Below are 27966 nucleotides of genomic sequence, written 5' to 3'. Positions count from 1 at the left end.
CGACATAAAAAAGCATCTCATCATTGTTTGGTAAGTGGTGTCGATGATAAATCCTTGCTGCAATCTACGTTAAAGCTAAATAACACCATTTGAACAGGCCAGGAATTTCGTCAATTTAAGGGCAAGGCCAATTGGCCTTTGTGTGTTGTAAATTTTTCCAACAAAATAATTAATTTAACTTAAGGGTTAAGGATGATTTTATTTTTAATACATAACTATCGGTGAAAAAAATAAATAAATAAGCTGTTTATTTCCCAAAATCATTTAGTGGTATTTACAAATTACCTATATTAGTAAGTTGTTATTTCTTACCTTGTCCTGTTTCCTACAGACAAAGTTAAGACCTTTGAAAGTCCAGTTATAAACAACATGGATCAAAGATTAATAGCTGTGTTTTACTTGTGAAAAATACATTCATTCTCATAATTATTTCATATCTATATTTCACACAGAGTGCCTGTTAGCAGGAGAACGCTCACATTTATTCTCCTACATGAAAGACTACGGAGGTGGGGTAAGGAGAAGGAGCTGGTTTTGGGTGCATCCCCTCATCCGGCAGAGGAAACACTTGCATCGTGCCGCAGCTCTGTCCAAAATAGACGATTTCTGGGGATTCTGGGACACTTCTGAAACGTGCTACAGTGCGTGGTGGAATCACAAGTATTGTCTAGAGTGGCCGCGATCAGCTCCAGCAGCAGAAACATGACGCAGCTGAGCCCGGTGTGTTAAACTATCGTCATAAATAGCCCGGTCTTCCGGCAGTTCATACCAGGCTCGAAATTGAACCCACCTCTGGTTATGTGCGCAGCGTTTCACATGATGTCGCCCAGTAAAAGACACTGTTGTCTATTGATCGGAATGGGGCAGAATAGAAAAGCGACCGCGTAAATCTACTAGCTGGCACTCCCATTGGCTCCAAGAGGGGTGTTGCCTTGTGGGCCCACTGGGTGAACAGGATGGTTCAACGCCACTGTCAAACATTTGACCCTTCTCACTGATTTACGTCTGCTTTACTGCAACATAAAAAAGCATCTGATCATTGTTTAGTAAGTGGTGCCGACGATAAATCATCGCCGCAATCTATGTTCAAAGGAAACTAAGTGACAAGTCGTAAAATATTTGAGCTTGTCAATAGATAGGGCGGCAGAGACGAATGCTCGCCAGGCTCTGATTGGATGGCTTTGATTAGATGAAAAGAGGCGTGTGGAATCAGATTATGGAGCATAATGAAGAAGGTAATGTTAAATTAGCATGCAGCAAGGTTGATGCTTTCAATTACATGCGAGTGCTGATGTTGTAGAAACATGATCAGCACATGTCAGGGGAGAAGCATTTGATGTGTCAGGAAATGAAAAAAGAGAAATGGGGGGGAGGGAGAGAGGCAGGAGATCTTATCTGAGCACATGATTTAGGAAGCCTCCCTCCACTAATTCAAACTTGAATGAAATGCAAAATTTTCTCATCGCACCAACCTATTTCTCATTCCCACGCTCTTCCTCCCACGCATCAAACACTCACACACACACACACGCACACTGGATTGCTGGACTACCCTGCAACAGAACGGCAGTGTTACCATGACGCTGCTCCGGTCGGACATCAAGGACAGCTCGTTGAAATTCCGCTCATCTCTCCCCTTTCTCCCTCCATCCTCCCAACCCTCTCCCCTTCCGCGGCCGCGGCGAAGCGGCCTGCTTTTGTTAATAGCATTACATAAGTGCCTGAAGAGGAGCAAGACAGAGAGAGAGAGAGGGCGAGAGCGAGCGAGGGCACAAATGCAAAGAAAGAAGAGGGCCAAGATTTTTTGAAAAAAAAAATAAAAACTTTGGCCAATCACAGGTCAAAAAAAATAAAAAATCAACTCATGTATATATTACCCAGATAATCCTTTGTAAATCACTTATTATGCGCCTTTGTAAAAGAGGGATAAAATGATTAGGAGGCCATTTGAACAGAACCCTGCTTGTCCCCCCCTTTCCACCAAGTCCGCACACACAAAATCACACACACCGCTAAACCGATGATGATTGCCAGGAAGCACTTAGCGTCGCACCGACCTCAGTGTTTATTGTAAGGATGGAAGGGAGGATTATAGAAAACACATAATAGGGGTGCAGACCGGAGGGGGGAAGAGGGTGTGGAGTGTAGATGGATGGAGGAAGGCGGATACTTAAGTAATTTGTGACGGCAGACTCATTGAGGGAAAGGCCTTTTGATGGGCGGCGTGTCCGGCACTTCAAGGACAGGTTGAAGCGGAGAGAGGTGCGTGTGAAGGGCGTGCAAGTAGAGGTTATGAGAAGGGGTTGGCGGGTATTGGGTGGTGGTGGTGGTGGGGTAATACAACAACTGGGCCGTTTGACTCAATCGCGTTCCACGCAAAACACGTGTTTCATTCTGCTTCATTTAGCTCAGACCTCTGCGACTCCCACTGATACACGCCGATACATTCTGAATCAGCGGGAACGCCCGCTTAAACGTCTTTGCATGAATACACTCGTAGGCACCAATGACATAAATATCCATCAATATCATGCAATAGGCCGAAAATGCACACAAAAACACATACTTGAACACACATGCATACATGCAGACAGACACAGAGCTGCACCTGCCTCTGGCTGGCCCATTAACCATGTTGAGAGGGAGGAAAGTCGGAGGCAGTGGAGTGTCTCTTATTCCAACAATCAATCATACATTAGCCAGATAGCATATCCAACTGAGCAAACTGCCAACCAGACAGGGAGACAGCGAGGAGGAAATCACTGCCTATAACACCAGGGGCCAGATGCATAAAATGTCTGTGTAGGTTCAAGACTAATAATCTCCGTGCACACAGCTGAAGGGATAGGCATACTCTTTATTTCATATTTTAAAAGCCCTGTGTACACACAGTTTTTTTTGTTGTAAATCTAACTGTTGTAAAATTGTGTTTATGTACTAGGGCTTAATCAAATATTTATTCACCAGTTTGGCTTCCCACAATTAAATGCACATGATGGACTGTGATATTGACATTTAAAATGCATGCTCCTGGGCGCCTGGTTAGCTCAGTTGGTAGAGCGGGCGTCCATGTATCAAGGCTTGGTCCTGACCGCGGCGGCCCGGGTTCGAATCCGGCCTGTGGCCCTTTCCGCATCCACTCTCTCTCTCCCCCCTTTCAAGACTCTATCCACTGTCCTCAATAAAAATGGAAAAATGCCCCCAAAAAAATAACTTTAAAAAAAAAAAAAAATGCATGCTCCGCTCATAGAAATATCCGCTGCATATCAAATCAAGCGCTTCCTAAAATAACAGCCAGCCACCAGGGGGCAATCCAGATGTTTTGGCTTCACTTTTGGGGAGTTGTCATGCCATCTTAAGCTGGGGACACACCAAGCCGACATCAAAGAACTAGAGGCGACGAAGGCCGCCAGTCGCGATGCCTCACATCGTCTTTGTTTTGGGCCGACGAGTTGCACTCATACACACCAGTTAGCACGTACGTTCTGCGCCTGCGTGAGATGAAATAACTCTCCACACCAGCAGGTTACGGTAGTCTGCATTCATCATTCAAAAAAAGGAAACCGGAAGACCGAGGACGGCGGATATACAAGCCGTTGTTATGCTACATATATATGAAAGAAAGCAGCGTTTGCCGACCATTTTCACACCACGCTCACTCGCCACCTAGCTTCATTCCAGATGGCCATGTCGTTGTGAAAATGTCTGTGTATTGGAATGATCAGATGGGATGAAGATGAAAATTGAGAAGAGCCTCCTGTTTTTTTTTCCTTTGGCTTCACTCGTTGGCTTGCTTTCCTCACATCTGTTTCTCTTCCCGTGCACTGATTGGTTTAAGCTGAGCAGCCAATCAGAGTGATTTCTCTCAGCGACGGGCGCCGCTGCCGATTCAACATTGTGAATTGACCGAAAAACCTCCAACACAGGCAGACTAGAGCCGACAGTGCGGGACACACCAAAAAAAAAAATAGGCCAACAGACGCTCACCAACGGCCCCAAACTTTGAATGAACAGCCAATAGAAACGCTCTCTCTCTGAAATGACCTGTGATTGGCCAAAGTCTCCCATCACAGGTTAGATTTTTTAAAGCCTGAAAACAGAGCCACAGTGAGGTGTAGAAGTTTTTATCTCAGAGCAAAGTCTAGTTTTTATCTCCGAGCACTTGAATTACAATATGCTGAAAGGTTATTGTGGAATTTTTGCCAAATAATACCAAAAATATTCATCCTACAGACGCTTTAAAGACAGAGAGTGACTACAGGTCTATTCAGACAGACAGTATGATGTAAACATGTTCTAGTGGAAACTTAAAATACAAATATGAACCTGAAAATGAGCATGATATGTTCCCTTTTAAATGAGCTGTTTTCATATTAATACATATAGTCTTTGGACCCGTCGGTGTAAAACATGCAAAGCAAAAGTCCTCCGACAACACCAGAGCGACCGTGCCTATTTATAGCCTCCACGCTGTCATTAATTGATCACATGCACCTGTAAACCATTACATTGATTGATTCGTTTTCAGCATTTATGTTCCAACAGAGTTCACAAAGTGATTTGCAACAGCGATACAATTTTAAGAATATAAACACATGGAAATAAAATTGTTTGAAATTGGAAAACACCAAAAGCAACATAATTGTGCCTGCCGAGTGTCTAGACTGCAACTAAATCATATAAGCACGGCGAAACTGGGTAAGAACCTAAAAACAAATCATCTTTTCTCTCAGACACATTCTCTCATTCTTTGTTTCCATTTCACTACATTACACATACAGGAAAAGGCGTATTTGATTTGTGCATTTATGCCATGTAAACATATGCCCCCATGTGCACCAGCGTGTGTATTGTGAATATTTGTAGAGAGAAAAATACATTACAGCAGCATGTTTTATTTTCCAACCGGTTCTTTTCAGGCTATATTGCAAAAGTTACCAAGGATAAGTCTGGCAGAATATACACTTTGATATCAATTCAAGGACACTCATCTTAAGGTAGTGTGGAAACTAATACGTGCTGCATACAGTATCTTCTACCACACTAACATGGGGCACTGCTCGGGTTGATTTTAATGAACATGCCTTTTCATTTATTCACGTCGTGTTTCTCAGTGAAAGTCATTCAACGCAGCGGCCACCTCCATCTACTTTTCATATATACTTGTCCTTTGCTCCTCTATGTCAGTAGAGCGGTATTGCTACATCAAAACATCAAATCCACCTTGACCGCAGTCTGATTATTACCAGAGGTATTCATTCAGACAAGGGGCAGTTAGTTTGAATACGTGTACACTGGTTATATTATATATCATCCACCATTAAAACAATTATGACATTTGCGCATTTGTCCATGACATAAGCACTTATGGTGTGTTTTCCCTTTAGAAATATTGCTTCTATCTTTTGACCTCATGTTTCTTATAAAATCATCATGTACTTAGGGAATAGCATTCATCTTCTCTACCTGCATAACATCAAACTATATCGTTGAATCTTTTTTTCATACTGACTGTAAGTGGAAAACTGTAGAGCAGATGATATAGTTTCTTTGAGGTGAGTTTGGTGACATGCTATAGCAACATGGCTCCACGGATGGCAGTCTGCCAGTCCACCACTATTTGGATTGCCTTGGGATTTTTGTACAGACATTTATGGTCCCCAGAGGATGAAGCTGACTGACTTTGTGTCTTTTTCCTCTAGCAAGTTGACATTTTTGACTTCTAATGAAATGTGTCAGCAATTATTGGATTTATTGCCAGGACATTTTGTTCAGATAGCCATGTTGGCCAGATGATGAATTGTCATGACTTTAGTAACTCCCTGACTTTTAAAGTCTAGCGCCATTATAAGGTCAAAATATCAGTTTGTCCAATACTTTGGTTTATGACCAAATAACTGACCAAAATTAATAAAATTGCATAATTCCCATCAGCCTCAGTTGTACTGTTATTCGTATATATCCCACAAAATCAATTTGTATTTAATCCACATAATCATGAACCAGGAAGAATAAAGAGCGACAAATGCAGCGCAGGGAGGAGGTCGGGGTGGATGGGTGGATCAAAAACGCCAGACTTTTGCCCACGGTGTTCATACCCCATGTGAAACCAGAAGTCAACGTTGATTTCTTTGTTACGTAACTTCCAGACTTAATTTACGCCACTTCCAGGGTTATTTTAACCCAAACCACGATATTTTCCTAAACCTAACTTACTAGTTTCGTTGCCTAAACCTAACCAAGTCGATATTTTTCTTAAACCTTAGTTTTATTTTGAAAAGAAACGAGCGGGAAATTAACACTTGTTTCATGTGTTGCTGGACAGTTGTAGGAAAACACAAAAAAAAAAGTTATAGTCGTGTTTGCTTGTGTGACTGCACTGCAAAGGCTGTTTGGCTGCAGCTAATGCTGTATTTGTGTAACACACCTTGAAAATGTACTATTAGTTGCTGAAGGCATTACTGCATAACTGGGGCAGCTGTGGAAAGGCGATAGAGCAGGTCGCCCACCAATCGGAAGGTCAGCGGTTCGACCCCCGGCTCCTCAATTCCCCATGTCGAAAGTGTCCTTGACAAGATACTGAACCCCAAATTGCTCCTGAAGGCTGTGCCATCGGTGTGTGAATGAGTATTTAGATTAGATCCTGATGGGCAGGTTGGCACCTTGTATGGCAGCCTCTGCCATCAGTGTATGAATGTTTGTGTGTGAATGTGTGTGATTGGTTTTGAGTGGTTGGAAGACTAAAAAAGGCGCTATATAAATGCAAGTGCATGACTGTGGACCGAGTAGATATGAGATATTAGGTCATTGCAACTACCGGTTATTGTATTTGTAGTATAAGAACACTGAGGCCGAGAAGAGATGTAAGCAAAGCAAACGCAACTTAAGTCAACCACAAAAGGACAAATGAGCTTCAGATCAGCAGTGATTGTAAAATGTTCGTGCTGACATTTGATTAGACATGAGATGGACCATCAGTGACACAAACAGAAGATGTTTAGTGGTTTGAATTTAAATTATTAAAATGAGGACAAGTAAAAAGGACATTCAGGAAACATTAAGATAACGTAATTAAGACTCTAATTCAGAAAATGCTACACCAGTCAATGTGGCTTTGTGCAGTCTCTCCAAGTAGCTGAAACTCTACTGGGAGTATATCATTCATAGTGATAATGTTCAGAACAGTGCGGATTTACTGCCATTAAAGTTACGCTTTAAGAGGTTGAGTGGACCTACAGGAGATGCTTTCCCATTTGTTTTTCATTTTATATCTTTAGTGTACTCAGCTGTTTCTTTTATTTTGCAGTTGCGTACATATCAGCAGAAATACTGCAGTCAGCACCGCAGACAGCAACACATGCTTCAGTGAAAAGATTCATGCTTGCTTTTTCTGTTTCCTGACATTTGTAAGTATTAAAAATACATGAATCTCCCTTCTTTTTTTTTTCTCAGCGAATAAAAAAAGTTGCCACTGCTGCATCAGCGGCCTTGCACAAGGCTGATAAATACATGATGGAAAGTCATAAAACTCCACTTAATGTCACAAAACAGATGCTTTTATCACATCAACAAGTAGAGAAAACGTGTGCTACTGAGGGAAACAGGTGCAGCACTGCTCATTGAAAAGCAACATCACAGGGTTTGTTGCTCTAATGGAAAAGGAGAGCACATCAAATATGAATGAGATTTAAATATGGTAAGAAGTGCGTCAAGTTTAAGATACAGCAACTTCAAAAGTTAGTTACAAACTAGCCAAGCCTGACTCAAGTGGGTCTTTGGAAGTCATGACATCGACTGATCTAACATGATTGTGTAAAATAACGGAATCCATCTGCATGTCATAAATGAATTAGTGGTGCATGATGGTGTAGATTTTGCATTATAGTGTCAATGTACAGTATGTGCCATATTGGGATCTGCGACTTTCATTTTAGGGATGCATTATTTATATCTGTGCATTGGTAATAACAGCAGACTGAGGTGGTGTGTAACTGGGAATTAGTGGTAGCCAGCGCGTGTTATGAGTCACTGACCTGTAAGTCAGTGAATTACTGTGAAGCATGTTCGGGATTGTGAAACCCAAGCTTTTGTCCTTTTTGGAGTGCTGGCTCCTCTTGTGTCTTTTTTTATTTAAACACCCTGAAAAAAAAAAAAAAAGAAACGTCAGAAAAAGCATAACCCTGGGCTCAAAAGCATGATTGAATTTCCGAAGGACACTCCCCAAGGATGCCACTCGGGGAACATTTACTCTTCAAAACATTTTTTATCATGACACACACAGGCTTCGAGGGTTTTTTGACACACAATACCTGCAGTACTCCATGGAGCTAACCATTTTTTCTATTTTTAAAAATCAATTACTTCCTTTTCTGATTCCTTTGCAGCATTTAAGGGCACTTACTAAAAATAGCTCATGTACGTCATGTTAAAGGTGTTTCCCTGTTATGTCATAAACTCAATGGCATTAATTGATCCGTCCAAAGTTAGCTCAGATGTTTACTAAATGTGAGTATTAGTTTAACTTTTTTTTCTAGCAGTCTATAAGTGCATTTATATCCACCTGTTTTTATGTACATTTTCAAATTGTTCATTCAAAAAAAAAAAAAGCATGTGGAAATGCCGTAAATTAGGAAAAGCATTGAACATTTTTAAAAGACATTTTTATGTTAGAATAATGATTATGCTTGGCTGAGGTAAATGTTGTGCATCGATAAAAACAAAATTCCACAAGTGCAATGGTAACAGAATTAATCTTGGCATACATGAAGCTTTCTGAAATGCCATATTTCTATCATGTTTTATTACATTGTTTTCCACTGATTGAGGTTTGACTTGGGCTCTATTAAGACGTATAAATAGCACGACATTAGGATGACGTTCCGCGTGTCATGAGGACCTATTTTAGGCTTTTTGTGTGTCATCTCGCAAAACTAACATTCGCAGTTAGGTTAAGGCAACAAAACCATTTAGTTAGGTTTAGGAAAAAAAGTCATGGTTGGGCTAAGTACGTAAACTAAGTAAAATGCGTACGCATTATCATGTCATTCATATGCCTTTTTGTGCCAATGGGTTACGTCATCTCGTTGTGCCTTCTTCTTCTGCAATGTTTTAATGGCACCTTACTGGCAGATTAGCACCACCAGCCGTTTATCTCGATTGGCTTAACTCCTCATATTTGCATAACAGTAGTGGACGGAAACAGGCGTTTATTTGCATTTTTCTTTTGCAGATTTTCGGGACATTTGGTTAAAATTTGCGCCACATTTGGATGGAAAACTGACTACCCACACTGTTATACGCTCTGGTCTGGTCTTGGCCTACAAAAATTGTTATTGCAGTGTCTTAAAATCAGCGTCTCAGCCAAAAGACAGGCAGCAAGTGACCGTTGAAACCTTTCAGGCTAAAAACTGCTTTCCAGAGGAAAAAAAGAAGTGGATTGTAAATATTTAATTTTTACTGCAGTCAACCACCATGTGACGGCACTGTTTGGACAGGTTTTCTTCTTCTTTTTTTTCCTTCTGCTTGTGAGGTCATGAAAGCGCTACTCTGGTCCTGACAGTATGCTATCCTCATCGAACCCATCCGTCTGCCCAACAAATACATGCAACATATTTTTTTGAATATTTCATGACCCACTGAACACTGATTATGAATTGCGTTCAGTGTGTTTTGTTTTTTTCTGTGTCACTGAGCACATGCTGTGACTCTTTTTGAGCCTGTCTATTATAAGATACCACATGTATGAATTATGGATAGACTGTTAGAGGCTAAAACTGAGCCAAAATGGAAGTTTCTTTCATGAACAGTACATGCAGCTGGAGAGTTTAAGTTGCGTTCCTTATGGAGACAATCTGGACATGTACCATTGGCACAGTATGTGCTCATTATGTAATAACAGAGTCATGTTTGTGTAGCGGAAAAAATGGAAAAACAACTAAAATGTACAACATGTGTAACATCATTGATAATGTCTTCCGCTTTATCTCCCCTCTCTTTCTCCCCCCCCCACCCACCCTCTCACACAAACAATCACAAACAGACTTGGGACTAAGGGCCATGGCCTTTACCTTTTAGTGTTTGCGGTGCTTATTGGAGCGTGCTGTCTATGCCATGGCCCAGCTCTCAACAATGGCCCGAGCAAAGATCCCATTTAGTTAAGAGCCCATAGAAGATATGTCTTGAGGCGAAACACAGAGTATAGCAAAGAGGGACGGAAGAGCAAAACAGAAAGGGGGAGTGAGCAAAAGAGCTGGTAGAAGACCAAGACAGAGATGAGATACTGGTAATACGTGGGCGATGCTTATTGGGTAATTGGTTGGTGAAACCTAAACCTGTCTTTGTTGTCCAGTCATCTCTCCTTTCGCCTTGAAACCCAAACTTCTTTCTTCTTTAAATGATTGTTTAAAGTGTAACTAAACCTAATAAAACCGACTTTTTCAGCTGAAAACCAACGTATATGGGTACTTAGTAGTTTCGTTGATGAATTCAGGTCCAAATCTTGACACTTAAGTGCAACATATTTGAATTCTACATATTATATGCATGGTGACGGCCCTCAACTGGTTGAAACCCGGCTATTGCAATTTAATTTTGCTATTAGCTGATCTGGAGGCAGATGACACACTGTGTATATATAGAGGTAGCTTTCGTCACCAACCAATCCCCCTCCTATAAAACCGACGTCTCCGACATCTCTCCCCAGCATTTCATGTGGTGCTTTTTCTGTAGCCAACGTTTTCTTATACAACGGTACGTATGATATCTTACGAAAAAGTTAGTCCTCCTTTTTTTGTTTGTTTTCCTACGAATGTACAGCAACGCATGTCAATTTCCACTGGTTACATGCATACAATATTTTCAAAATAAACCTCCGTCTTCACAAGAAACAACTTCCTTAGGTTAAGGCAATGTGTCTATGTGGTGTTTGCAGCTATTTGTATTGCCTGGTTTACCTGGTTATATTTCCTGGTTCACAATTACATTAATTACACACAAATTGTTTTTGTGGGATATACACAAATTACAATGCATTATTTTTTTAGGTATAGCTACGAACAGTGTGTGAGAACAGCTTGCTGTTGCATGAAAACATGGTGGAATTAGCAAGCTCGCTAGATAACTAGCCACCTGTTAAATTAGTCAAATGGAACAACTTAAATCTTCATCCACACACTCCAATCACAGTAAAAGAATTGCCTTCAAAGCTGGGTTTAGTTACACTTTAACCAAAAGGAAACTTCCTCACTCAACACCTGTATTAGTCACTTAACACTTGCCCTCATGAATCCAGCGTTTGTCATATTACTCCACTTGAAAGACCAACTCTCTCCATCCCAGTAGACCAAGCAATCTCACCCTCATCTTGATTCCCTTCTGGTATTGTCAAAATGATGGAAATCGCAGCAATTCCTCAGTGAGTGTAGCTCTCTAATGGTGATGGGTGTTTTCTGCTGGCATGAAATTGCTAACTCATCTCCTGGAGGGCGAGATCAACCGTCATCACTACTGTCACGCCAGGTTTTATTCATCGCCTCGCTCTGCCCACCTTATGGTGATGGAGCACAACAAAGCCTCGTATTTCATGTGCGTAAACGCTCAATTAGGATCACGTCTGGCAAGGAGAGCGGGTCACAGGTATACGCCACTATCATGATGCGGAAATATTTTGACGAGCTTTGGTGAGTTTTACATCCTTTTCTTCGATTTTTTCTCTTCCATGAAAGATCATTAATCTTTAAAAGGCAACTTAAACCACTTTTTTGAGTTGGTAAATTACATGTACAGTCACTTTATTACATTACAAGCCCCAGCTTGTAGTGTTATTTTCAGCAGAAGTTATTTTTCAAATCATGACCCCCCCCCCAAAACAATGTGTCAAAGATCTAACATACCCCGGGACACACGCACTGCATGATTGTTTAACTAATTGAGAAAGTTATGCAACAAGTTACTGTATGAACAAAGCTGAAGAATAGTTCAAAAGTTAGCCAAACTCGAGACTTACCAAAAATTACTCCTATCACTGTTTTTTTTTTGTTAGATCTTAGAACCAGCTGTGGCGCCACAGAGCAGCTCGCCCCAGCCGGGAGCAAGGTAGACTTAAATCATAGCTTCTTCTTTTTTTTTCTGGACCTGTTTGGCCCACAGTCAGCCATGATGGATGAGGCAACAAAGTGAGGTCTGCTGTGGGCTTCAGCTGCTCTTAAATGTATGGGCAGGGGGCTGGAGAGATGGGATGAGAACGGAGCAGACGGAGAGATGAGATGGAGGGACCAGAGGAGATATATGAGGAGAAGGCAGGGGAGAGGTGATAGATGCCTACGAAGAGGAGCGATAGAAGGATCGAGATGACCACGGAGAAGTTATACTGTAGGTGGGCTGAGGGGGAGGGGGGGGGCATGGTCAGCCTGTGATCTGTCTCTGTCAGATCAAGGAAAGGATTCTCTCCCTCAGATAATCTGAAATTTAACACCAGAGCTGTAGGTAAGGACGGTTGTGTGTGTGCGGGTGTGTGGAAATGCACCACTCGCCACATGTTACCCCGTATGAGTGAGATTTATAGCATGGAGGGGAATGGAGCCTGGATGCTTCCTGATGAGCTTGACTTTGTTGGCTCACCATCACGACTGCAGCGAACCCTGTATGTTCTCAGACAGATGGGAAGAAAGGGAAGAGACAGAGATTAATGGGGCATAGTAAAGGAAAAAAAGTTACAGATTAGGTTGTAAGAATTAAACTGAGATAAACTTTACTGTTCAAGCATCTGAGTCCCTTTGTACTTCTACTGTCCTTTATTTTTATTTTTTGTTATCTTATATTCAGATGATTATCATAGTTAAAATCACCATAAATGCAAGAATTTGTGTACTATTGTGAAATATCTTTTTTTGAGATTTACGGTTAATGTATCCAAGACTAAAGACAGCCTTCTAACATATATGCATGTGTTGAAATCTGACAATGAATCCTAATGACTCTGGTGATCCATTGATGTTTTTCTCTAGTGCCACAATTGGTTTTAAAATTTGTGGTTTTGAGTAAATTGTCTCAACAGCTATTGGATGGATTGCCATGAAGGCTGGTACACACATTCATGTCCCCCCTCAGGATGAATTGCAATCCCTTGGAAGTTCTCTGAACCTCTTCTAGTGCTTTCAATAGGTCCAAATTCCACCTACATAATACATGCAAAACTAATGACACTATACTCAACTATACTTCATGTTTAGTGCTAATCAGCAAATGTTATGCTGACGCACAAAACTAAGATGGTGAACAAGGTAGACATCATACCAACGCATGAGTGCCCGATGTTTGCTCTTTAGCATGTTTGAACACATTATACCTATTAAGCACCAGCTGCTGTAAGCATTGTCATTGTGAGCATGATATCATTTAGCTCAAACAGTCTCATACAGTCATCTGTAGACTTTTTCTCATTTATTTGCTAGTTTACATCCCTTTCTGAACAGGACAATAACCAACTGCATGGTAACATTAACCTCAGCTCTAAATGTATTATCAAAACATAGAGACTTCTTGCACAGCTTGATACTGAACCAACATATTCTCACTCCAAACTCATGAAATACCAACGAGTTGGGAGTTGGTCAGTGGCCCTAGGCTTCAAACTTTGATGCTCAAGGTACCCCTCTAGCATAAGTTTGGGACGTTTCAGGGACGGCGTCTAAATTTTTCGCTCGTTACATGCATAGTGTATTTTCAAAATAAACTTCCACCATAGGTTTACCTAGTTTTAAGTTTACTTGGTAAGGTTAAGGCAACAAAAGTACTAGGTTAGGCTCAGAAAAACATCTTGGTTTGGGTTATTAAATAAGTACATTCGTTATGTAAAATAAGTATGCTTGTTAAGTAACTTACGTACACGCCGTTTGTTAAGTACACGTGGTAAAATAACTTAACGTTGGTTTCACACGGGACATGAACGGCGGTCACCTGGGTGAAAGTTTGTTTCTTTGACCCAGCTATCCACCCCGACCTCCTATACTAAGTCCGTTACTCTGACTGTCTAATAGTGATGCGGATGGGTTTACAGTGGAGTTAGCTGAAAGTCCAGCGTGCCATACAGACGCTAAAGGGTGCCTCAGTGCGTCGGTTTCAGAAGCCGAAGGTCACTGACCAAGCATCGGTATTTGACGAGTTGGGAGTGAGAACGAGTTGACTGAACAAGTCCTCAAAAAGGCATCCAAGATTATCAATGACTTCCTGCATGTCCTTTGAGTACTATCAGGAATATGTTTTTAGATCATCTGCATGTAAAAGAAAGAGAGGGATGTTTTATTTTTTATTCCAGAAGCCATTACACTTGTGAACAGTCAGGTACAAGAGATGGTCAGTTTAGCTTGTGTATAGATGAATAAATACACTTTCACTTTTTGCACTTTTTGCCATAATGAGTAGGTGTTGGATACGGGTGGCCAGCTATGGATTGGCCACTAACCTTATATACTTAAACTTGTTCCTTACTTTATCAGTTCTTGTGTTTTTATCTGTGTGAATTAATCGTTTGTGCATATTTGTGTTTGAAAACATGTTTGCCTCAAATTGGGCCTTTAAGGGATGAATAAAGCATTTTAAATTGAATTGAAGATTAATGCGGACTGAATAAGTTAAAGGGAGATGAGAGGGGTAAAAGCGCATAAACAGAAAAATACAGCGTTGCATGTTTAGAGAAAAGGGCAGGGAACTAAAGGATGGAAAGAAGAGGTGGCATTAGGAGAGAGGAGGAAGGAATGGATGGGGGAGTCAGAGGTGGGTTTTGTACCAAGGAGCACTATCATAATTGTCACATTTGATCAGGGAGGAACTCTAGTTAGCTTCATGGACCACTGCTTTTTTCCAAGCTCCCACCCCACAGAGGATTCAGCAGGCTGAGCATTAGACACCACACACACAAACAGGCTCGCACACACTTTATGTTGCCGTTCATGTATACGGCCGCACACGTACCCACACATGTGCAATCGCACATTTAATTACGCTCATACAAGCACGCGCATCTGCTCAAATAGGAAAATAGAGGCAATAAAAAAGGAAGTTCTGTTGCCATTCTTGGGATGTTTTATTCAGGTGTTTGTGTGCTTGGCTCAACATAACATCCCCAAAGCACTCATCTGTCTTGATTTGAGATATAGGCGGAGAAGAGATGCATTAACAAAGAGAAGGGAGGATTACGGATGTGTATCTGTGGGAAGTCTGAATGGAGGAACGGTAGAGTGAAAACATTATGGTGTCTGTGTTATTTTTGATCGAATTTGGTGCACTGGCAAACTTCAAAGCGATTACTGCAAACAGGGATCATAAAAGGAGAGAATGAATCCTAAAGGCAAGTGATAAGTATGGACATTCAGTCAGTCGCAGACGTCCTGCAGGGAAAATGAACAGCTCAAGCGAAAAACCAGTTCGAAAAACACATCAGTTATGTTTAGCAAGTTGTCAAAGTGGCTGTGATTAAATTGGGACCACTTTTTTTCCCTGAAACTAGCTAAGTGGGGGGGAAAAGGAAAGTGAAAAAAAAATAGTAACAATGCGAGTTGAACCCCGAAGGTCTGGCCTGTCCTTACTTGCTCTCATTCATGGGAATCAAATCAAACACACCATTGTTCAGGAGCCATTTAGCCTCCACAAAATTAATCAACAGGGGCAATGCAATTGTCCAACAAGGCAGGCGTTTTAAAATTACAAAGAGGAGTAGGAAAATTACAGTTGTTTTGATGATGGGCCCAGCAGTGGAGTCGTGGGTATCTGCATGCCTTTGGGCTTTTTCATTTAATGTCAGTAATAAGGTTGTACACATAAAACTCATGTTAAGTCTTAATGTCGCTAAGGAAAACACTTATTGTCATGCCAATACACAATTTCTTGAATCATAACAGTATAAGGGCTAAGTTGACACTTTTTGGTAAACAATATGGAACTATAAAACAAGGAATATCTGTCTGTCTGTCTCTCTGTCTGTATGTCCTTCACATATCTCAAGAACCGCTAATCCAATCGACTTCACACTTGGCGGGTTTATTGCTGGGGACACGGAGGAGTGCAGTGTCAAATGTGGTGCAATTTGAACAGATAGTGGCGCTACGGCAATAAACTTTACAAATCTAAAAAAAAAATTAGCAATCGTCACAAAATTTGGTGCAGAACATCTCTGGACCAAGCCAGAAATAGTTACTATTTTAGGTTTTTGATGTTCCATACAGTTTTGCTACAGCTGGCGCTCAAAATATAGCTCAAATGCTGTGGGCAGGGCTTATATTATTGTCATATCTCTTGAACGCTTAGTGCTATTGCAACCACAATCGGTGGACATGTGTAGATATGATGTTTGAGTGACCATGGCAAATTTGGTGTCATTTGGCCAATATCTAGCACTGTAGCTGCATCATCTTACTATAAAGGAAGGAATCTCTTGTCTGTCTGTATGACTGCCCTTTGCATATCGAGAACCATTCATCCAATCAACTTCACACTTGGCGGTTACAAGCCGCCATACCGCGGTTCTCGACGCTGCAATCAGCACTTTTAGGATAATCGCCCTGTTGCCGACAGGAATGTGCTCCGAACGGGCACTACACTTGTAGCCACAAATGGGAAAAGTGGGAATAAATTGTGTTTATTTGGACGTATAAACACGTAGGTATACAGTACATACAGTATACACCAAACTGATGATTCTCACACTCTGTCCTCGTCTGGTTAGCTCCTTCTACTAGTTCTTCTTTAGTGTCTGTACAGGAACACTCCCTCTGGCTACAGCAGATGTCTGCTAATCAGGTCAAGAGGTTCCACTAACATGTGCTGATGTGTAAATACATGGTACATACATGTTATGCAGTTGCATGGACAATACAAAGCTTGACCTAGCTGCTTCCTGAAGCATGGCCACCAGAGGTGCATGTCAGCTCCAGTGCTGTGAAAGTGTTATATTACTGCTAAGGGTAATGTAGTAGATGACTGAATGTATGAAAAGGCCTGTAAGATGAAACACAGCAGCAGCAGTCAGTGAGTTCTGCGAAAAGGTTTTTTTTCCTTACAATCATGAGACAAAAACCCTTTTTCTCATGAATGCTGATGAATGTTTGACGATATTCAAGGTTTGGCGTTTTCTCAGTCATGAAATATTTTCTGCGCATGGAGACAACGCCATCTGCTAATTAACTCTGAGAAAAGAGATGCTGCGTTTGTTCTCAAATGTGAGGAGAAGTACAGTAAAGTGTATCGATATCCATTGGAGATTTTAAAAAGCTTTGTTTCTTTTACGCTTTGTTTTTGAAAGGAAAAATATAGTGCAGAACTTATGTTTGGAGAAATTCCCTTTGGTTTAATAAAGTGGAATCACATAAATATCTTTTACAAAGAAGCTCTCAATCTCTTTGCTCTCCTCAAACCGGCTACATCAGCTATAGTGTGTGTGTGTGCGTGCATGTACATGTGCATTTGTGTGCGCGCGTGTGTGTGTGTGTGAGACTGTCTGTTTTTGTCTATCTATGCCCAATGTGTGTAAATAGGCTCCAAATCACCTTCCATGTCTCTCTGAGATACTGATGGAGCTCTCCGTGGTGCTGAAATCTTCTTTTTATGTGTGTGTGTGTGTGTGTGTGAATGCTACTCTGTGTTTGTGGGTTTTGCAGTGTGTGTGTGTGTGTGTGTGTGTGTGTGTCTGTCTGTGTGTCTTTCTGTCTCTAAAACCATGATCTCTAAGCTTCGATGAGCTCTCCATGGTGCTGAAATTGCAACAAACTTGGCGTGCTCTGCATTCCTTTCTATCATCCAACTTTCATTATGTCACTATTTTAGCTTCCCTTTCACTGTTTATTCTGAGTAACAAGGTCACACAAGGTAGTAGCCAGAATAACCAGGCTGGATAATGAGAATTGTCATTCATTTCTTCTTCAATTCACAATATGAGACGAAACTGAATTAATTAAGTGGATGCAGCGGATAGCGCTATAGTCCCACACTGGACTAATGAATGAATGAAATTACCAAGAAGCTATCCTTTAGCTGCCTAGAGGACAATCACTAGTGTCTAATCTTTCCTACATCCTTTGTTTTGCAACCATCCTCTATTCCAAGCTGTTTTGCAATCACCTGCGACAATCTATCTTTAAATTCCTCATCTCTGTTTTCTTTTCTTTTTTTTTATTGTGAAGAGCTTCGTATGCCATTTTGGATGATGACGTTTGCATGGACGGTGGCTCTGAGTGGTCAAACAACCCTCTTTTGCCTTTTGACGGATGTGACAAAAAAGGCAGAAAATCGTTCGGAAAACTTTAATGACAGACGAAAGTTTCGGGATCGGTGTGTCAACGTGATAGACACAACATGAGGTCGTATATATATTTAAATGTGTGACAAATCCGTATGAAAAATACAGATCTGGTGTGCAAAGGCCTTTAATATGCGTTTTGTTTAAAATGTTCCCCATATGAATGAATGTATCAAATTAAAAATAATTTGTAGCATGGTGCTCTAGGCCTACTAGACCCCATCCAGCATCTATCTAGCTGTGGATTAACTTTATACAGTCCATTAAAGCATCTGCCAACCATGCCCATTATAACAGCACGGGGAAACATTTATAGTCCTGACAATGTGATTGTTCTGTCTCTGCCAAGAATGTTGCAAAATGGGCTGTCAATGAAAAATCTTCCTTTCTAGTGATGCTGTTATTCCGAGGTGTTGTCTTGCCAACTGCTTGATGTATGAAGATGTGAGGATGTCCTGTTTGAATGATGTCTGCGTACTATCCTGAACATTTAGTATGGAGAGGAGACAGACGCCTGAGCATTATCTGTAGAATAGCTAACCTTATCAGAATCCCCTTTTTTCCAATTATTTATTGGAAAGGATAAATATTAAAGAGATATTTCTGACAGTCAGTAAGTGAATTAAAGGTGGCGAGTGGAGAATTTTTCATCAATACATGTAGGCGCAGTATTACTCGCGATGGCATATTCTAATGCTAATAAATGAGCATGATTATCTCAGTCGCAGTCAGCCTCCCTTTTGATCTGCTTTGTGCTTTCATTTGGTCCAATTTGGGAAGCCACAAATTTGATTCTCTGCAGAAATCCTCTTGGGCGAATTGCAAAATGTTCATAGAAAGTCGCTTACAAGAGCTGTGGAGTATAGGGGAAAATTATCAAGCAGATCTTTCGGCACATGCAGAAAAAACCCTAGTTTCTCTTTTCTAATCGTAACTAGAGTAAAGACACCAAAACACATGAATTATATACAGACATTTCAGATAGTACAGGCCCATTTAGTTTTAATACTACAGTATAAGTGTCACTATTAATCAGACACACAAAATCATCACTCAGCAATTAAAAATGGATGTCTGTAATGCAATGCATCAACTCAATGAACTGATACAACTCTCTAAGCCCTGCAGCAAGTAAGTAGCATATCTCCAAACAGGGAATTGTTACATAAAAAGTCCAGAAAGTCAAACCAGGGTCTATTTACATATAAATAAATATTTTTAGAGACAAAGGAAATCTAGCAAACTCATAAGTCACATAAAGTCTAGTAATATAGAACAAATGTTGCCTCTTTTTTTAAGGCAAATTTATGGACTTGCAGTACCTGACACGCTGTAATCTAGCAGACACAGTCCAGTGATAGCTTCTATTTTCTCTGTATCATTTGCCGCTGCATGTGTTCACTGAGCCCATGAGCAATTTTCAAATCTCGGTTGTGAAAGTAATACCGTCCACTTTTGTCTCCAGAGACACGGACTTCATTTTCACATGGTGTTCCTTCTGGCTTCCTCTGTGTTCTACTGCCAGTGTATAGCGTCTGGTTGTTGTACACAAATTCCATTGTATACAGAAGCTTCCATCTCTTGTGGTGTAGCTATAGTGATGAGGGTAAAAGCTTAACGTATAGAGTGACTTCATTGTGCCCCAAAAAAATGGATGATTAGAACTGCAAGAAGACCTGCAAAATATATGATGGATGGAATATATGGACGGCTGGTAATCCGTCTACGCTAGAAGAGCTGCACCGCTGCAGCTCCTCCTCCACATCCAAGCCTTCAAGAGAAGCACTTGAGCTGACTAATGTCCCTCCACTTTCACTCATCCATATGCAAATATATGCTGCAAGGATACCGCTCAAAATCTAATCACATCATCTACTGTACAGAGGATGCCTGTGATATAAGTATGAAATCTGAAGTCATGAAAACAGTAAGGTGGGATCATTGCATGTTTGTTCCTACATTCTCCTACATTTTAGAATACTTCTGGCAGAGTGCCCAAAGAGCAAGGCAACGTATCCTCATAAAACAGTTCATATGATGCAAAAAGTTATTTTGGGAGGTTTTTTTCGTGTGTTTTCCCATGAATGTCCAGATATACGAGCAATCAGTGTACCTGTGCAGGCTCCTGCAGTGTTTTGCCAACAAAACTACTTGGTTAGGTTTAGGAAAAGATCGTGGTTTTGGTTAAAATAACTATGGAAGTGGCGTAACTTAAGTGCGGAAGTAACGTGTCAAATAAGTTAATATTTGGCTTAAAATAAGTGTTGTTACTTAAATATACGTGACAAATAAGTCAACGTTTATTCCTGGTTTCGCACAAACGAGCAATCTACTGGGTGAAAGTCCGGTGTTTTTTTGACCCACCTGTCAGTGCCCCGATCCATCCCAGCTGCAGGATCTGTTCTGCGCATATTCAGGCGCACCTAGCCAAGTATGCCTTGCGGGAAGACTCATCCCCATACTCAGCCTCTGATTGGCTACTGGTTTCTAAACGCTAACTGTAGGTAGCCTATAGCTATGATGCTAACTGCCGCTTCCGAGCTGCCGTGGCTGAATAGGGTGCGGGTCTTTCCGCAAGGCATACTGGGTATAGGTGTGCCCGCACATGCGTAAAACGGATCGGGCACTGACAACACCACCATCCATCTCGACCACTTTGACCTTGTCACTCTTTATGTCACCAGTCCTGGCTCTCGATTACGTGATTTTATATATGAATTATAGTGCATTGATTTTTGTAGGTGTATAGCTACGAACAGTGTGTGAGAATGGCAGACATCAGGGGCGGCTGTTGCTCAGAGGGTATAACAGGTCGTCCACCAATTGGAAGGTCGGTGGTTCGATACCCGGCTGCTCCAGGTCAAATGTCGATGTGTCCTTAAGCAAGACACTTAACCCCAAAAATTGCTCCCATATATCGGCATATCGGTGTGTGAATGAGTATTTAGATTAGATCAGATTAGACCTTAGCAGCCTCTGCCATCAGTGTATGAATGTGTGTGCGTGAATGGGTGAATGCTGACTTATAGTGTAAAGCGCTTTGAGTGGTCGAAAAGACTAGAAAAGCGTTGTATAAATGCAAGTCCATTTACCATTTACATCTATGAGCAATGTAGACTATTAGCACTGATATGCGGGTGACTCTTTTCAGTCACAACTATAAAGATGTGTACATGGGGGTGCTAATTTGTTAGAAAAAAAAAAAGTTTTATTTAACAGTTTAAGTTTTGTATTTTGCTTCATTGTACTAACAATGTGGTGTTCCTATAAAGTGATACATACAGCAGTAGTAGTAGCCTGTTGTTCCAGACTGATGCCAAACAAATAGGGCCCACAAATCCCAAATTAGAGGAATAAGTGAAGAGTAGGCAAAATTTACATCTTTGCATGTTGCACTTGCTGTATTTAGGAAAACTGCGCGTGCTGACGTCACTACGGGCGATGGTAGTGTGTGTGTGTGTGTGGGGGGGGGGAGGAAGGGTTTCGTTGTGAACGCGCCTGACGGATCCCCTGGCGGAGGGCAGCGAGGGCGCGCATCTCCGTCCTCCTCCTCCGCTTGTTCAGCGATTGCAGGGGAGCCAGATGCCCGACTGAGAGCCGCTGCCTGTGGATAACCTACCGATCCCCACATGCCAGAGCAGCCGAGAGACACAGACACATTCCCGCACCTCTGACAAGGGAAGAGGAGAGAATAATAAGGGGCAGCAAACGGAGTAAGATTTTTTATTTGCTTTAATATAGATATATTTTTCGTTGTTCCAACCTCTGCTGCTTCAGATGAAGAGCTTCCTTGGACTTGGAGTACCGGGCATCATCATCAATAGAATAAATCCCACTCAGCCTCTTCTGCTGCTGCTGCGGCGCTGCTGCTTGTGAGCGCGTCCTGGAATATACAGCGTGCCTATATGCGCAAAAAAAACACCATGGAGATTATATGACGTGGATTTATTTTTTGGAACAAAAACTGGACAACCTACAAAAGCGACTCGTCTTTTTCCATTTTCTTTTTCATCCTTTTGCGTCCTTCTGTTCCGTTCTTTCCGTTTTGATCTATGGCTACTTTATGATTTCACGTCCTTAAGCGTTCTTTCCTTTTATTTTTCATTTATTTATTTTTTCTTATTATTATTATTATTGGTCCGTTTCGGAAGGCGCAGAAGTGGGATGCCTCGCAGAGAACATTTGTGGGAAGAAGAAGAATCCTCGCAGCAGCAGCGAGGCTGAATGAATGATAGTCTCCCATCTCCATCTGAGACGTGCCATGGATGGGAAACTTAATTTGTACCCACGGAACCGATCGGGGAATAGCCGTCGCATCAAATAACTGCTGCTGACAAGCGATCAGGTAAAAGCATCTTATCTATTATCCAACTCAACCACCGTTTGGTGTCTTTTTGCGCCATGATGTACTCCAGATTTGCTTTTTGCAGTCTGCCCGGCGTATTTATTTATTAATTTATTTGATTCCTGACATCCTTGTGTGTGTATAGAAATCAGTGTGCATGAGTCCGGTGGTTTTTAATGACGCATAGAGACTCCAGATTGAACTGGGAGCTTCATTTTTTCGCACAGGACTGAATATCCGCGGGGGATGTTGCGATCTGTGAGCCTGAACCGAAGTACCGCGCACAGAAAAAATCCCCCAAATATACAACACCCCCAACAGTTGAATTACAGCCCCATTAGTTGAGCACAGGTGGACACTAGCAGCAGCCTTGATGTGAATGCTGAATCCCCTCAGTGGTAGAGAGACACACAGGGAGCTGTATTGGTTTGCCTCTGAAGCCGCTGGCAGAACCTGTAACTTTGCGCAGTGTGCCAAAAGAAACACACACACACACCCACACACACACAGCACATTGTGCGCACATAAGCCTGCACGACACTTTTTATTTCCACCTGACTCGCCTCTCCCAACACACACACACACACACACACACACAATGATGGTGTTCTCTTCTCCCTCTCTTTATGGGGGTTTTCCACTATGCCATTTTGAGTTTATAGAGCAACATTTCTAAAAATCAGAGCTCCACCAAATCCTTAACAGTGCTTCTGTTGTGGCTGGAAAATGATTGTTGGCATGGAGGATTGTCTCTCCTTCTCGTGTCCCTGGTTTTTAGTTTTAGAGGACTGATGCCAATGTGGTTCTTCTTCCCGACCTGTGCGCAACTGTGCGCACCAGGGTGAGCAGGGTGCCTTCTCTTCTGAATGCTAAAGAGCCAGGATGAAGCGTGCACTAAGGGATTGAAAGGGGTGGTGGTGGGGGTGATGCTTGACTTACATCCGTACTGGCATCTTCACCACGCAACAGAAAGCCCTTTGAAAAGCTACCTGATCACGCACTGAGTGAGGTCCGCTTTTCTGTGTGTGTGTGTGTGGGCGCATCTCCGGCTGCCGCAGTGCCGCTTCTTCTTGTTACCATACAGACTATTCGAAGTATTCGAATGATGTATTTTTTTTTTAATCGTGTCTGAGGAAACGGTTTCCCCAGACGGATGGCCTTGTCTCCCCAATCTCCCCCACTCCACCCACCCCCGGTAGCGAGCAGGTGGCTCCGATGACGCTGAACGGGAACGACAAACCAGGACGCGTGACAACGGGAGTGCAAAAGGAGCCTCCTCCGAGCAATCCTCCTCTTGTCTGCTGTCCCTCGTTTTTTTACCCATCTGTTGAGCATGCATGCAGCCTCGTGCGCTCTCTATACGAACTCAAAAAAAAAAAAAAAAAAGAAAGAAAATCCAACATTTTAGATTTTTTTTTTGTAAATAACATCCAGGGGTTGCATCATTCAATTATTTCAGAAACAAAAAGGGAGTTTTCAGGTTTACATGTTTTTAACATTTTCTTGGTAAAAGGAGGGAGTGGAATAATTGAGGAGTGAAGAGAGGGGGGGGGAGATGCTTTGAGATGTTTCCACTGGGAGAGAAAAAAATAAGAGGGTCAGCTGACTATCTTCTCCACCTCAAAACAAACTCCCCATCAAACACCCTTTAAATAGTAATGGAGTGCAACACACATGGCAGCAAGCTGACCTCGATTACATTTTATTCCCCATGTAGCCCATCTGTGGCATGTTGAACAATTTCCTACAATATTCCCACTTATTCCATCACTGAGTCGAGTACTATACAGCAGCAGCACCGTGGGTGAACTGGTGGAGGCTATTTAACAGGGACACTGATTCACGAGCTGTCTCTTTTGGTTCTTGGCACCATTTGGGATTAACAGGTCAGATTTTAGCCTGTTCAGTGTTACTCATATTCTGGAAAGGAAGTCCAGTGATCATGTAATGGATTTTTTTTTTGAGAAATCAAAAGAAAACTTTACATGATGGCCATTTACTGACTTTTCATGTGGAGAGCTCTCTGTATACTGAATGTGAGCAGTGAATAATAACATTGCCTCTAAAATAAACGCAGTGAATAACCTTGTTTGTTTTATTTCTCCGGGCTGCTGTCGGAACTAATGGAGCCGGCAGGGCTGTGTCCCCTTTTAGCAAGAGATGAGCAACCCCAACGGATGATGGCTGATGAGTTGGATGTGAGAGAAGGCTCCTCTTTAACCCCCACTGTGTAGAGGACAAAAGGGTGGCGGGGGGGCATTGGTTCAGTAAAGTCTCTGAGTTCAGTAGCCTATGGATCTGTGTTATGTTCATTCTGACATGTTGTGAGGCACTGTCTAATGGGCTCAGAGAACATTGGCTCCCAGTGCTGGACTGGTATGATTTTTCTTTTTTTAAATAGACCTCTGACCTCAAGATATGTGAATGTAAATGGGTTCTATGGGTACCCACGAGTCTCCCCTTTACAGACATGCCCACTTTATGATAATCAAATGCATTTTGGGGCAAGTCATAGTCAAGTCAGCACACTGACACACTGACAGTTGTTGTTGCCTGTTGGGCTGCAGTTTGCCATGTTATGATTTGAGTATTTTTTTTGTGCTAAATGCAGTACCTGTGAGGGTTTTTTGGACAATATTTGTCATTGTTTTGTGTTACTTGATTTCCAATAATAAGCATATACATATATTTGCATAAAGCAAGCATAGTTGTCAACTCCCATGTTGATAAGAGTATTGGATACTTGACACATCTCCGTTCAAGGTCGATTTTGAACAGATAAAAAATGTGTGATTAATTTGCAATTAATCAAGATTAACTATGGACAATCATGTGATTAATCACAATTAAATATTTGAATCGATTGACAGCCTTAGTTTTAAACCATTAAACCAGCTTTAATTGCAGTAGATCATAAAAAAGTACACCCAACCCATTTCACCCAGTTTTACAAAAAAAAAGAAATATCATTAATCTCTATTGGTATCTGGCCAGATAATTTTGGTTTTATTTGGCCAGATTTCAAGAATTCTGTTTACTAGACCCAAGTGCAGAAAAATACACCCCACATGTTATTTCTGACTTAAGAAACCTTTTGCTCAAGTCAGTGCAAAAACCAGAAAATCTGCTGCCAGAATGTGCTGGCAAACTGAACTAACTAAAGACCTCTCTTAGCGAGGCTGACTGGAGTGGAGGGAGCTTGACGTTGGTGTCTCAAAGAACCTAGCAACCAAGAACTGGAACAATAAGGCATACTGTATATAGTCGGCTAGGTAGGCGAGGTAAATGATAAGGCTGATCAGTCAAAGCAGAATATTGGCCATCAGTCCCCACCAATGGGATTCCTGAATGTGAAGGGGACACCCAGAATTCAGCACCCTGGACAGCGGTCACAGCAAAAACACATTTAAAAAGTCGATCGCAACATATTTTGAAAGAAACAATGTCTGGGTTACTGTTACTGTTACTGTTGCTCTGTGGATCGTCCACAGTAATGTGGACTATCTTTCTTCAAAAAGGTGTCGCTGTTCAGTTTTTATTCAATATATTTTTTTTCAATAGTGTGAGCGACACAAACTAAACTCCATTCAACTCTATTTGATACGGGGTGGCAGCAGAATCTCAGACAGATAACTCAAAACCTGGTCAAATAAAACCCAAACTATATGGCTGGATATCACTAGGAGAAAGTATGTTTTTCTATATTTTTAAAAAATATATTTTTAAGCAACAGTTATTGACGGATCGATTATATACTAAACTTTAAATAATATACTAGCAGAGACATTCGTTTTGTATAAATGCTGTCCAGAATCTGTAAATTATTAAAGTGTAAAACATTTAGCATGTTGAATATGAAGTATTTAGGTATTTGACTACCCGTGAGTGTGTGAGAGTTCATGCATGTGACTCACAGTACTCTATGTAATGGCGATGGCATGTAGCTTGCAAAAGAACACGCCGCCTTTGTGGCCCATGATGCTGGCTTCCACGTCTCCGAGGGTGCAGATCTGCCATCTTTTTGTTTGTGTTTTCTTTTGTTTCGGCTGGAGTTGTTCCAGAAGCAAAACCCTCCGCTCTGGGTTTGTGTGTTCTCCGCCAATCTGGCCAAGGCCAGCGTCTGAGGACATCTCCAGAGATCTCTCTAGCTCCTTTTAGCAAGAGCCTCCTTATGGGGATCTCCTTGTGGTTCCAGGCTGTGAGATCAAGTGCCTTTTTCACAGTTAGAGTCAGATGCCTGCCTATTGTGGCGCTACCACAGAGTGAAATGTTGGAAAAATGGATAGAGAAGCCTTATATGTTTGCTACAAAGCTGCAGTACAAGAGCTGATCAGTGTAACAATGTGTCATGTATGTAGGTGAAGGCAATGTTTTGTTTATTCAGGCGAAAAGGGTGGTCATTTTTGGGTCCCATGAGGGGAGTAGTGGGTTATCTGACTGTTGAAATTGAATAGAAACATATTATAGAAACATTTCACACCCTTTAATATTGAGTGTGAAGGAAACTTCATGTCAATCAGATAAAAAAAAACTCCATTTATTACATAATTAAGTTATAAAGATGGTCAATTTTGACTGAAGCACAGCAGGAAGGTTAAATGGGACGGAGAAATGAGACTGCACGTAATGACTGCGCTATCATTGAATGATCATCGGAGCAGCTGCTGGGAAATGCAAGTGACAGTGTGACACATATCAGCTGAAGATGTATGAAAACCACCCGGTTATGTGGCAGTTTCATAACTGCCCATAAATGTGATACTAATAATATCTTCAATATCCGCCCATGTGCTAATGGTGGCAATGTTAAATCTTTTTCCCTCTCTCGCTCACACACACACATATACTGGACATACAAATCTCTCCCTCACCGTTCTCTTTCCATTTCACGTCTCGCTTTCACTCAAAATGTGCCAGATCATACACTGACACACACACACACACACACACAGCGGGAGGGAGAGAATACAGTATGCATAGTGATAGTGGCACGTGTGTGCCTGCATGCTGTTTGAATAGTGCATATGGAGCAGGGGCCAGGCGACAGCTCGGTCTTGCCTGGATCACTGCACCCTGGCTGGGCCATTGTTCCTCTGACCCCCCCCTTACACACACAAACACACACACTTCCTCCCCTTCAATGGCCTTTCCCTAACAAGCGTCCTGCTCTCTCCTCCTCCTCCTCATGTCTCTTTTCCTTATGTTCTGTAGCCATTCATCCATCCTATTGTTTCACTATTAAGGTGTTATCCTTAAGACTTCTGTGGTTTCCAATATTGCTCTTTTTTGTTAGTTTTAACATTGTCAGTTACCAGATATGATTAATCCAGGT

General features: G+C 41.6%; 1 protein-coding gene across 5 annotated transcripts in view; it reads left to right on the top strand.

Annotated features, from left to right (window-relative positions):
• Window positions 1-27966, top strand: part of adgrb2 (adhesion G protein-coupled receptor B2) — a 318655-nt gene that overhangs the window by 37431 nt on the left and 253258 nt on the right. The window contains exon 1 of one of the 5 annotated variants that reach the window (XM_074613899.1): window positions 21793-22634. The exons of the other annotated variants lie outside the window; for them this stretch is intronic. The gene's annotated coding sequence lies outside the window, so the exon portion shown is untranslated. Of the gene's footprint in view, window positions 1-21792; window positions 22635-27966 lie in introns of those variants that run through there. 5 annotated transcript variants of the gene reach the window in all.

Source organism: Sebastes fasciatus, chromosome 17 (genome assembly GCF_043250625.1).
Source record: "Sebastes fasciatus isolate fSebFas1 chromosome 17, fSebFas1.pri, whole genome shotgun sequence".
In the NCBI taxonomy this organism is placed as follows: Eukaryota; Metazoa; Chordata; class Actinopteri; order Perciformes; family Sebastidae; genus Sebastes; species Sebastes fasciatus.
Note: the sequence above shows the minus strand (reverse complement) of the source record. Positions and strands in the feature narration are given on the sequence as shown.